We start from the raw sequence: 12,436 nt of genomic DNA on the forward strand, positions 1-12,436 counted from the left end.
TCCCTCTGACCCTCTCCCCTCTCGTGCTGTTTCTCTCTCTCTCACTCTCTAATAAATAAATAAATAAAATCTAAAAAAAAAATAAATAAAATGTCAGAGTTAAGAGAGTCCATCTGCAAAATCCTGATATTGTAGCAGATTATGAATCTGGGCAATGTTAGACAAGCCGACACGGAGAGTGGAAACTCAGTCTGCAAGTGTTGTCTTAGAAGACAGAGTAGGTGGTTACGCTTGCCTACCTGCCTCTCTTAGATTGCTTAACCATGCTGTTGGAATTATCTAGCTAGTTTCTCTGCAAATTCATGTGGTCTTGGAAACTGAGGGTTAGAACTGAGGCTCACAGTGAGTGTGGTGGCCCCACTCAGACCTGTGGGGTCTTTGACGTAGTTCCCATGATTTCAGCTTTGGTGTAGTTTCCATGATTTCACTAGAGATTTGGGGACTGAGCAAGCACAGGAGATCTGTTGGAGACCAAAGAGCTTTCCTAAATCTTGGACTTGTCAGGAGTTAGACAAGCTTAGGTTTGAGTCCTGACTCAGTGGCTTACTCATTGTGTGACTTTAGCAAGTTGCCTAACTGCTCTAAACCTCAGTTTTTTCATCTATAAAAGAAAGATTAATAATACCTCATGGAGTTGTATTAAATAATATAGTTCACAAAACAAATGAACAAGCAAAGAAACAAAGAGACAAACAAAAAAACCCAAATTCTTGGGCGCCTGGGTGGCTCAGTCGTTAAGCGTCTGCCTTCGGCTCAGGTCATGATCCCAGGGTCCTGGGATCGAGCCCCACATCGGGCTCCCTGCTCAGCGGGAAGCCTGCTTCTCCCTCTCCCACTCCCCCTGCTTGTGTTCCTGCTCTCACTGTCTCTCTGTCAAATAAATAAATAAAATCTTTAAAAAAAAAACAACCCAAATTCTTAAATACAGAGAATAAACTGGTGGTTGCCAGAGGCGAGATGGGTGGGGGGATGGGTGAAATAGATAAAGGGGAATAAGACGTACAAATTCCAGTTATAAAATAAGTCACAGAGATGAAAAGTACAGCCTAGGGAATATAGTCAATATTATAATAACATTGGTTAGTGACAGATAGTGACTACACTTATCTTGGTGAGCCATGAGTAATGACAGAATTGTCGAATCATTATATTGTACACCTGTAACATAACACTGTATGTTAATTATACTCCAATAAAAAATATATGTATAGTTCATGTAAAGTGCCTAGCATTATACATGGTACAGAATAAGGTATAGCTATTTTTGTAATTATTTTATGGGGATGTGATGGTTTGTCTTATGTGTCAACCTGGCTAGGCAATGGTATCCAATTATTTAATCAAACACTAACATAGGTGTTGGTGTGAGGGTATTTTGTAGATGTGGTTAACATCTATAGTCAGTTGGCTTTAAGTAAAGGATATTATTGATAATGTGAGTAGGCCTCATCTAATCAGCCTTAAGAGCAAAAACTGAGGGGCTCCTGGGTGGCTCAGTTGGTTAAGCATCTGCCTTCGGCTCAGGTCATGATCCCAGAGTCCTGGACTCGAGTCCCGCTCAGCAGGGAGCCTGCTTCTCCCTCTGCCTGCCACTCCCCCTGCTTGTGCTTTCTTTCTTTTTGTCAAATAATAAATAAAATCCTTTTTAAAAAGAGCAAAAACTGAGGCTTCTTAGAGAAGAAATTCTGCCTCAAGTATGCAGCATAAAATCCTACTTGAGTTTTTTGTCTGCCAGCCTGCCCTACAAATTTTGGACTCAAGACTGCAACATCAACTCCTGCCTGAATTTCCAGCCTGCCAGTCTGCCCTACAGATTTCAGACTAGCCAAGTCCCCAAATCACATAAGCCAACTCCTTAAAATAAAGGAAGTGTGTGTGTGTGTGTGTGTGTGTGTGTGTGTGTGTGTGTGTATCCTATTGGTTCTGTTTCTCTGGAGGACGCTGATATAGCTAGTATAGTATACGTATGTAGTATAGTTTGGCCATAGATCAAAACAAAAGTTTTAGAAAATCCACTAGAGACAGTGGAAGAAGAAGAGAGGGCAAGAGAAGTTCTAAGAAAAATAGGATCCTCTATACAGCTTACTAGACCCAATTAAAATTTCCACAGGAAGTGGGAGTCCCTCAACTAGTGTGTAACCCAAAGTGTCTACACAAAGCTGGGCCTGGTCCCTCTGGAGAGAGAACTTTTGAACTTTCACTTCACTGTTACTGAGGATCTTCTCCCACTGTGAGTTGCTTGCTCTACCATGCCCCTTCCACTGTGGCCCTCTGGGACTCACTGGGAGGAGCTATCAGACTTGCTTCTTTTTCATGGCTCAGGGACTTTACAGTAAGACTGAAGACTGAATGATGTTGTTCAAGAATCAGGCACTTGGTTAAGTGCCTGAAGTGTAGACTCTTGATCTCAGGTCTCAGTTTCATGGCTGTGAGTTCAAACCCTGTGTTGGACTCCATGCTGGGTGTACAGCCTACTCAAGAAAAAAAAAAAGAATCATTGCAGGTAGTCTGGCCCTCCCAGACTCCTATTCCTCAGTGGCTCTGGACACAAGGTAAATGGCAACAAAATGCATGGGAACAAAATTCTCCTCCAACACCTAAGTATTCCAAAGATGGACTCTTTCCTGGTTTATGTCATGTACTAGCTGTTATATGTTTCCAAAATGAATATAGATACAACATAGTGATTGGGATCAGAGTTGGAATTCTCTGCTTTAGGGTCCCAAGGGGTGCCCAGCTGTTAATTAAAACTCAAATAGGGGTGCCTGGGTGACTCAGTCGGTTAAGTGGCTCCCTTCGGCTCAGGTCAGGATCCCAGGGTCCTGGGATCTAGCCCTGCATCAGGCTCCTTGCTCAGCAGGGAGCCTGCTTCTCCCTCTCCCTCTGCCTCCCTCTCTGCCTACTTGTGCTCTCTCTCTCTCTATCTCTCTGTCAAATAAATAAATAAAATCTTAAAAAAAAAAACAACTCAAACTACTTGCTGCACCTGGGCAATGAAGCAGTTACTCCAGATTTTGTTCAGACATTACTCATATTAATGATTCAGGTTTTAAAAATTCAACTTGCCAAATGACCTAAAAACCACTCGTTTCACACATTGCTTAAGTTTACTTAAAAATCAAGACATTACTGTGCTTTGAAAACCATTTGAACAAACAAAAACCTGAAAGGCATACTACCAGTGTGGATTGTCTCGATGAGAAACATTTTTTTTCATTATAAATATTAAGTGCGTAGGTGATTAAATATGGCCAATTTTATCTCACTTAATTTTCTTGTAGCATGGGTCACATTCTAACTTACCATCAGCATTTTTTCCCTCTATCTGTTCTGCCATTAAGTTTTACCTTCCTGAAATTCCAGTTTTATCAGATTGTGATTAATAATGAGCTTCTTCTGGGGTACCTGGCTGGCTCAGTCAGAAGAGCATGCAACTGTTGATCTCAGGGTTGTGAGTTCAAAACCCACACTGGGTATAGAGATTATTTAAAAAATATAACTAAACCTAAAAGACAAATAATGAGCATCCTCTGATTTAAATACAAGTACATAGGGGAACATAGCTGGTGCAGTTGGGTTAAGTGTCGAACTCTTGGTTTCAGCTCAGGTCCTGATCTCAGGGTTGTTAGATCGAGGAGCACATGGGGCTTTGTGTTCAGTATACAGTCTGCGTAAGTTTCTCTCTTCCTCTGCCTCTGCCCCTCCCCACTACTTGCTCTCTCCCTCTCTAAAATAAATAAATAAATCTTTTAAAAAATTCAAGTACATAATCAGTAGTATCTATTTATATTTTCTAATTAAAACTCAATGAAACTTTCTTCCCACGTAGAAATTTTTTCCAAAAGTGGAGCAAGAAGATCATTATAATGCCAGTGGATAGGAGCTAAGGAAGCCACTTCATACCATTTATACAGAGTTTTATTTAGGGTAACTTATTGATGGAGATCAAGCAGACAACGATGCAGGCACTGTGCAGCTACTCTCCTCAAAGTCTGGAACTTAATCCACAGATTTTATAGAGGAAGTGATATGCAGAGGTCATTGTGGTGAGGTCAAGGGTTTAACATTTAACAGGCCTCGTGCACCATCTGAGAGTCAGAGGGGAAGGAAGGGAAAAGACTACGTTATCTCTACTAGTTATCTAAGCAACTTTAGGGAAGATCAGAACAAGCCTGCCTTCATTCCAATCAGGGCATACATCCACTTGCAAGAGGCCTGGAACACGTAGCCCAGAGGAAGATCCCTGGGTGGACGTGAACAAGATGGCAGGCCAAAGATGGCAGAGCATTGTCAGCACTCCTAGGTTAGAAATCTGTTTCATCCTATTTTCCATGAAAGAAATAATTTGAGGGAGAATGCAGCTGTAAAATTGTTGAAAATTATTGTTCATTTGACCAAAATCTGAGTTTTGATCTCATTTATGTCACTGCCTACTCTGTATCTACATCCAGGTGATTCAACCTGCCTAGGGTAAAACACACAACCATGCCAAATGCCCTCATTTTAAATTCATGACTGGGAACTTCAAGTAGGTCATCAATGATGCCTAGCAGTCATACTATATTTCTCTAGTAAATTCATTTTTTTCACTCTCCTAGACAACTCTTTCGTACCTTTTCTTGGCTCCTTAAACTGTCAATATTTTTTTCCACCTTTCCTCTCAGACGATGACATTTCTTCTTATTTCACCAGGAAATAAGCACCACCAGAAAAGAATGTCCACAAATTCCCATGAGCCACCCATCTACATGCCTTCTATCTTGTAACAGTGGGTGAACTGTCCATGATTCCATTTGAGGCTAACTCTTCCACTCTGGCACTAGACTCCAGCCCTTCTCACCCATGCCATGGTGTCTCTCCAGGAATGCACCCTCAGTTTGCCCTCTCTGAGAAATCTTTCCCCTCAGCATTCAAACATGATGGTATTTGTCTTGCTTTAATAACCAACAAAAAACACTTTCTTCGACTACTCCCTTCCAAAGATTTATCTGTTTCTCTGATTCTACTTTATTTCCTCTTATTTTTTCTTGGACCCACATCAGTCAGGCTTTTGCCTACACTGTTCCTGGAAAGAGCTTATGATCACCAGTGAGTTCTATGTTGCTAAATCCTATGGTCATTTCTCTTGACCTATCAATAGCAATCGACTCAGTATTCTTGAAACACTTTTTTTTCTCTTGGCTTCCCAGACCTATGCTCTCCTGGTTCCCCTTCCACTTCACTGGCTGCCCTTTCTCAGTCTCTCTCATTAGTTCCTCTTATGCCCAATCTTTAATCTTCCCCTAAGAAAGAGTCGGTCTTTGATCCTCTCCTCTTTTTCATCTCTGCTCACTCCCTGAACTCAATTTCATGGCTTTAAAAGTATCAGTAAGTCTGGTCTCATTTTTAAAAATAAACAAAGAAACGGTAGATATTCATACACTCAGAAATGAGACAGAAAGGAAATAGGCCAAAAAACCAATGGTGAATATCATTTGGTCATGAGATTACAAGTGATTTTAATCTCTGCTTTTCTGTAATCACATTTTACACAATTAATATGTAATGTTTCTGTAATCAGGTAAAAAAAAGACTCGTGGCCAGAGGGATGCAGACTTACCCAATAAACTCTATTATTATTTTTAAATTGTATTTTTAAATTATTGTTATTATTATTTAAATATTTTATTATTAAGTAATCTCTATACCCAATGTGGGGCTCAAACTCACAACCCCAAGATCATGCTTTATCGACTGATCCAGCCAGATGCCCCACCCAATAAACTTTAAAACAGTCTTCTCCCACCCAAAGCATCAGAACACTTTGAAAATAATGAGAAGCATGCAGGTTTGAAGCCACTTCATACCATTTACACAGAGTTTTATTTAGGGTAACTTATTGATGGGAGTACTGATCCCTTAGGGGTGGGAGAAAAGAAGCCTTGGACAACAAAAATTATGCCAACTGACTTGCACTGTCCAGGAGGGGACCTAATTATATTTCCTAGGTGCCGAGTGACTGAGAGGGACCTTCTCTTGCGGAAGGACAATGGGAACGTCCAAAGGCTCAAGGATCCCATCCTATCAAGGATCTTAGACTCTGGGATTTTCTTTGAAGTAGAATGAAACATCACTGAATACTTTTGTTCCCTAAAATTGGAATTTCAATAGTATTACTTCTTGTTTACAAAATCAGTTTTTTAAAAAAATTTTTTTATTATGTAATATTTCTTAAAGAAAAAAGAACATCTGTGTGTAATGAAATTCAATGATTAAAATAAACAGACTTGAACCTGGAACTTCACTTGGTTACTAAACATTACCAATACCTTTACACATATTTGCACCACTCCTTTCCTGTCCTGTTCGCCTGCCTGTCTCCCCAGAGAAAAAGAATACTAAGCTAAATTTATCATTTCCGTATCTATTTTAATAGTTTTTTGGGTATGTATATTTTCTTAAACAATGTATTATTTAGTTGTTTTTAGAACTTCCTAAAAATAACATCATACTTTATCATGTTTTCTGTAAGTTGCTTCTGTAACTCAATATTATGTCTCTAAGGTCATCCACATTGTTGTATGGAGCTGTAATTTTCATTGTTATATAATATCCTATTGTGTTAATATACCATATACATTCACCTACCAGGGGATATTTGGTTTGTTTTTAGTTTTTTCTATTACTAACAGTGCTACTATGAACTTTCTCAAACCTGTCTCCCAATACACATGTGTACAGGTTTTTCTAGGCCAATATCTTTTGTGCTTTTTTCACTGCAACCCAAGTAATGAGTACATTTTATGCAGTAATTCAGTCTACCTGTATGGCACAGATGGCTAGCTGTTCATACACTTCCATGCTATAGAGTTATCCCTGGAAAATAGGTCACTGAGAAGTTCATATTCAAATACTGAGATCTCTGGGGATTAAAATTGATTTCTCTTTTTATCTTTAAGTTAGATAAAATTTTTGTTAACTTTTAACTGCATTTTGTTCAGAGAAAATATTCCATATAATACCAATTGTTTGAAATTTGTTGAGACATGCTTTATTGACTGAAAAGTGATCAGGTTTTAGAAATGTTCCATGTCAATTTTTATAAATGGTCCATGTGTGCTTGAGATGAATGAGTATTCTCAAATTATTGGATATAGGTTTCTATCTTTCTGTAATAAATCAAGGTTCTTAATTACTTTGTTTACATAGAGATACACATATATTTTTGAGGATTTATATATTTGAGAGAGTGTACATAGGGTGGGGGGAGAAGTAGAAGAGGAAGGAGAAGAAGAGATCTCCAGTGGACTCCCCACTGAGCATGGAACCCATCATGGGGCTCCATCCATGGACCCTGAAATCATGACCTGAGCCAAAATCAAGAACCATACACCCAACTGACTGGGCCACCCATGTGCCCCTGTTTAAATATATTTTTAAGATTTTATTTATTTATTTGAGAGAGAGAGCGAGCATGGGGAGGGGCAGAGGGAGAGGGAGAGAGAGAATCTCCAGTAGACTCCATGCTGAGCGCAGAGCCTGATGTGGGGCTTGATCTCACAATCCTGAGATCATGACCTGAGCCAAAACCAGGAGTCGGACACTCAAATGACTGAGCCACCGAGGCACCCCTAAATATATCTTTAAAAATATTTGTAAGTGAAATGAATTTGCTTTAAAGTATAATTTTATTGAGATAATTGCATATGCAATTATAAGAAATAATGCAGAGAAATCCCTTCTATGTTTTGCCCAGTTTCTCATAATAATAACATTTTGCAATACTGTAGTATATCACAACCAGGTTACTAACACTGATAATTTGCCTTTTTTGTATCACTTTACTTTAAACCTTTCCATGTTCTTATGTTTCAGGTGTGTCTCTTGTGAAAAGTTTATCTTGGATTTTATTTCTATTTTTTAATCCAATCTATAACAGCCTAGTTCAACCCATTTACATTTACTGAATTAGTAACATTTCTACTTGTTTCCAATTCTATTTTTTCTTTTTCTTTTTTCATATGTTATTTTCCTTCTTTGTCGCCTTTCGTTTTTTTACATTAAGGTTTTAAAAAATCGTTGTTAACTTATATATTATCATATTCCATTTTCTCCCCTCTACTAGCTTAGAAATAGCATAGTCTATTTCCGTTCTTTCTGTGATCACCCTTAAAGCATTCTTAACAATATCCAAAGTTAATATCTTCCCTCCAAAACAGTATAACGCACTTGAATACTTTAACTCTGGTCATCCCAACCTAAATGCTATTATTCCAGTTTTTTAGTTTTATCCTTTTCTTAATCCTCCAAATTATCATTAAACAGATATTTCTTTAGATCTAACTACATGTTTACCTATATCTTTGCTCATTAGTTCATCTCCCACCTCCCAGCAAAGGATTATTTTTCTTCTCTCTTTTCCTGTTCCTGATTTGAGACCAGCAGCATTGGCATCACCTGGGCAATTTTGAGAAATGCAAGCTCTTAGGCTCCCTGTTTAGATTTGCTCAATCTACATTATCTGCATTTTTAAGAAAGATTTTATTTATTTATTTGACAGAGACACAGCGAGAGAGGGAACACAAGCAGGGGGAATGGGAGAGGGAGAAGCAGGCTCCCCGTTGAGAAGGGAGCCTGATGTGGGGTTCGATCCCAGGACCCTGGGACCATGACCTGAGCCGAAGGCAGACACTTAACAACTGAGCCACCCAGGCACCCTTATACTTTTTTTACTTATAGTACATATCTGTTTGTTGTCTGCTTATTCCCACTATATTTTAAGCTCCATCAGGCAGGGTTTATGTCTGTTTTTGTCACTGATAGGCTAATTATCTATTGCTATTCTATTTATTGCTATTTGTGGTAAAAAAAAATCTCCCCAAAATTTAGTGCCATAAAACAACAATAAACATTTATTATCTCTTACAGTTTCTTTCTTTTTTTTTAAAGATTTTATTTTTAAGTAATCTTTACACCCAATGTGGGGCTCAAACTCATAACCCCAAGATCAAGAGTCGTACACTGCACCAACTGAGCCAGCCAGGTGCCCCTCTCTTACAGTTTCTATGAGTCAGGAATTTGGGAACAGCTTTCTGACTGGTCCTGGCTTGAGGTTTCACATGAGATTCAGACAGATGTCATTTGAAGAACTTCCCTGTGGAGGCTGAAGGATCCACTTCCACGGGGGCTCAGTGAGTTTTGTCAGGTTTGTCCTGGGTGCTGATGGGATTGTTTTCTTCATACAGTTCCACACACATGGTGGCTGGCTTCCCCCAAAGCTTTCAGTCCAAGAGAGCAAGACAAAAACTCCAGTGTCCTGATGACCTAGCCTTCAAGGTGGTTACATAGACCAGCCCTCATTCAGTGTGCAAGGGTCTGTACAAATGCATGAAGAACAGGCAGCAAAAATCACTGGGCCAAAGTGGAGGATGGCTATCACATGCATCTAGAACAGCACCTGTCAAAATAACCAGCTTTAATAAGTATTATATATTATATATAAGGCTCAGGAAGAGCAGGGTTGACTGGAATCAGGGATTCTAGTATCTTCAGGATGTTCTCCATCTCATTTTTGTTTCTCTGAATATGGCCAGGGTCTCTGTGTTCATACCCTTAGAGCTTCATAATGAGAAGGCAAAGGGCCTTTACTTGTCCAGGTCTGGTTTGAAAAATCCCAGGGTATAACCTCTCAGGCCTACCGACTTAATGCAGTCAGTGTGGTCATGGGGTAACATGATTGGTTTAGCTTGTGTCAGGTACTGGCACCTGTTAATAGAAGATGGAAAGGGGTATGAGCAGATAAAAATAGTACAACTCTTTCAGCCGGGTTAGATACTCCTCATTTTGTATGTTTCCACCATAACATATCTCCATGTGATAGAATATATTGTTATTGTCCATTTATTTGTTCATATGTCTGTCTTCTACATCAGACTATATGTTCTTACACTAGAGCTTGAACACCAGTACTACATTTTTGTAACTCCAAACAACATAGGCTTTGTAGTGAAGAGACTTGTGCTTGCATTTTTGCTTTTCCTTTTACTATCATTGTGACTTTGGATCAGCCTTAGTTTCCTCATCTTGTGAATGGGCCTAATGATGGCTGCCTCATGTGGCAGTACATAATGTTATTGCTGACATGTTGTAGGAAGTGAGTGTTAGTTATAGTCCTTCTTCTTAGGAAAGTGCCTGACACAATTGTATATACTTATTATGTTTGTGAGTGAATGAATGAATGAATGAATGAGTAAATAAATGAAACATTCTTAGTGACTTGCTTGGGGTTCACTTGTAAATGAGGATCACAATAGGCTTATGGTGAAGATTAAGTGAGATGATAGATGAAAACTGCTTCCAAAGCCCAACTCATGGTAAGACTTCTAAAAAATAAGCTATCATTTTAGAGAGCTAATCTTCTAAAATTAACATATTATATTGGATCTCTTTCAAGAGAATGGGAGAATAATGGAGAATAGAATGTCTATGTAGATCTCTCTCACAAAGCATATCACTTGCTTCTGTATTTCACAGTATAGTCTCAATTAATAGCCCTGAATAATAGAAATGCAATATCTATTAATAGAACACAATAGCCTGCAGTATTCCAAGAGCTAAAGAGTTAAAAAAGAACCCAAAAAGTAAATCCTACCATGACTGTCTAGTGTCAAATTCTAAGAGCTGAAACCACCTAATATTTAGCAGCTTCTAGCCCATGTCTCAGAATCAGCACCCCAAATGTAACAGTTCATAGACAGCTGTCATTCTGAGACAAGTCAAGCCATTTAAGGAAGGAGGGAGTAAGTAAGAAAGGAAGGAGAGAAGGTGGGGAGGGAAGGAGGAAGGAAGGAAAGGTGGAAAAAACCAAAATCAATTAGTCTCTCAAAAGACCAAAAAGCACTGGTTACTGCGTTTCCAGTCTTCCACATTCCCAGTTTCCCCTAAAGGTCCTACCTAACAAATGTATAAGGTGGAACTGAAAGGGTGTTAAATGGGTGGATCCCAGTGGCAATGTCATTGTAAACACTCCCTATGAGTCAGCTATAAATTCAATTCAAATCCCCAGTCTCCCTGTCTTCTCCGCTTATCATGGTTTCCACAAAATGATTGCTGCCTTTAGAAATGCTAATGGGAAACAGGTAAATGTCTACAATGTTTGATTTTTATATCAAAACTTATAAAAATGTAAGCACTGCAACAGGAAATATTTTGTTATTGAGTTAGGGCTTATATACTTTGCTTAGTTTTCGAAACACAGGAACAGCTTGTTAACACTTCTTCAGTTTTATTTTAAGAATGTTATTGTATTATGGCCATTCGAGGGATTAACAAGAATTTATGGAGCATTAGGTTTAATTTCACACCTGTAAGAAAGGTATTTTAGTAACTGACTTTTGTAATTCAATACTGTTTCTTTACCTTGCTGTAATTGGCTACTGGTTATCTTTTTTGAATGTACATTCTCAGGGGAGACCTGATGAGTCCATAAGGGCTTCAAATTTCTCAGGTAGAAAGAATAGCTGAGAAAAATGACTGGGTTACTATAGTATTCATTCACAAATTCCATTTGGTGGCAATGTTGAAGGTTGTGTGGACTTTCACTGATGACTTCAGCAGGGGTTGCTTCTCTGTTGTTAAGGAGCGCAGTTTGTAATAAAAGCTAAATTAATTTTATTGTAAAGCAATACCTTCCTAATGTAGTTTCCTTATCCTTTTTGTGGAGGTGAGGGCAGAGTGTTAATTAACTTTAGCTAAAGTTTGTAGTTTACTGTTAGATGATTTTCACATGAAATAACACATCTTACAGTACATCAATCTTTGGCAACTCTTATTCTTATTTGCCTGATGAAGAAACTGAAGCCTATAGAATTTAAAGGCCAATTAGCAGGTGGTAGAGTCAGAATTTTTCTAATTCAGAGTCTTTTAAAAAAATCTTTAATCTTTTTATTTTTGCACCTTAGTGCTTTGTGGCTTTGGATAGTAGCAATTACAATAGCTACCATTTGTTGAATGCTTATGTGCCTTGCATATATTATTTCATTTAATTGTCACTTCAGTGCTTAAGTATGTGTGATTATCATTATTTCCAGTTTATAGATGAGAACATTGGCTCTCAAAGAGGTTAAAGCACATCTTTGGCAAGCACGCTGAAATTTTAGGTCACAGTCTAGTCACTTGCATGAATGTAGAACTTACTAATTCCCAGATAATTGGATAGTTTACATGGAATTACTATTTTAGCGGCACCAAATTTTATCTTGCTTTAAAACAGTTATCTCAGAAAGTCAAGAAAGGAGCAGATTTGGTAGGATGGAAATTGGCCCTCTATTGATGTCCCACTTTGGTGGCTCAATTTTAAAAGCTGTTGTTGGGGGTGCCTAGGTGGCTCAGTTGTTAAGCATCTGCCTTTGGCTCGGGTCATGATCTCAGGGTCCTGGGACCGAGCCCCACATGGGGC

This window comes from Callorhinus ursinus, unplaced genomic scaffold (assembly GCF_003265705.2).
Source record: "Callorhinus ursinus isolate GAN/ISIS: 27379988/994484 unplaced genomic scaffold, GSC_fseal_2.0 scaffold9, whole genome shotgun sequence".
NCBI lineage: Eukaryota > Metazoa > Chordata > Mammalia > Carnivora > Otariidae > Callorhinus > Callorhinus ursinus.